The 851-nt window shown below is 40.8% G+C and overlaps 1 non-coding gene across 1 annotated transcript; it reads left to right on the plus strand.

The window, feature by feature from the left end:
- The first annotated feature begins 235 nt into the window (after window positions 1–235).
- On the plus strand, window positions 236–308 carry trnav-cac. Its single transcript has one exon. It is a non-coding gene; the product is annotated as a tRNA-Val (tRNA).
- The last annotated feature ends 543 nt before the right edge of the window (window positions 309–851 follow it).

An 851-nucleotide genomic window follows, 5' to 3' on the forward strand; every position in this document is an offset into this window, starting at 1 on the left:
CTTAGATACTCTCTTGTTTTTACGTAAATTTTGCAAAGCACCTTTACACATTTTACTATGTATATGGGGCGAGCTATAGAAAAAAAAGAAAAAAAATACATGATTTGTCAATTGAATAAATGTTAGCCTGTGTTGGGCTGGCAAGTTTAATTCTTGAAGACAATGCCGAAGGGTCTGATTAACATTGAGATGTTACATGTACACAATAATGTAGATTATTGAACTGAGCTGTGTAGGTTCCATAGTGTAGTGGTTATCACGCCTGCTTCACACGCAGGAGGTCCTGGGTTCGATCCCCAGTGGAACCATTTGAGCTTGTTTTTAAATTATATTAGTCCCTGCTCATGGCAAAGTCCCTTGGTGTTGGCTGATCGTTATATTGATGATCTAAGGTGCCTGCTCCCATCGTATATGCAGGATTATTTATTCACAGGTAAATACATACACATTTATTTCTGTTGCTGGTACATTCAGGCAATGCATTATTGCATTCTGCCACGTCATTAAATGAGCAAAGCCCATGTGCCAGTGCGCGTTCAGTGGAGACGCCCTAAGAGTATAAGTCTTCTGTGTCACTCAATACTGCCAGTTTCTCCCTGTTGCTGATATACTGATGAGCAATAAAGATCTTTCTAAAAGCAAATCACATTGTTACTTTTAAAGCAAAGAATCAACACACTTCTGACAACTTCATAGCACTGCTGGCTAAAACATACTTTTAGTAGGCTGTTTCCCTTGAACCTGGTGATGCCGAGTGTTTTCCTATTAGCAGCGTTGATAGCATGTGTTTGGCACGCTTGCTGTGCAGTGTAGCATTGCATAACAATCCTCCCTGCACCGGGACCTCGTGG

The sequence above is a fragment of the Polyodon spathula genome, unplaced genomic scaffold (genome assembly GCF_017654505.1).
Source record: "Polyodon spathula isolate WHYD16114869_AA unplaced genomic scaffold, ASM1765450v1 scaffolds_2964, whole genome shotgun sequence".
Lineage (NCBI taxonomy): Eukaryota > Metazoa > Chordata > Actinopteri > Acipenseriformes > Polyodontidae > Polyodon > Polyodon spathula.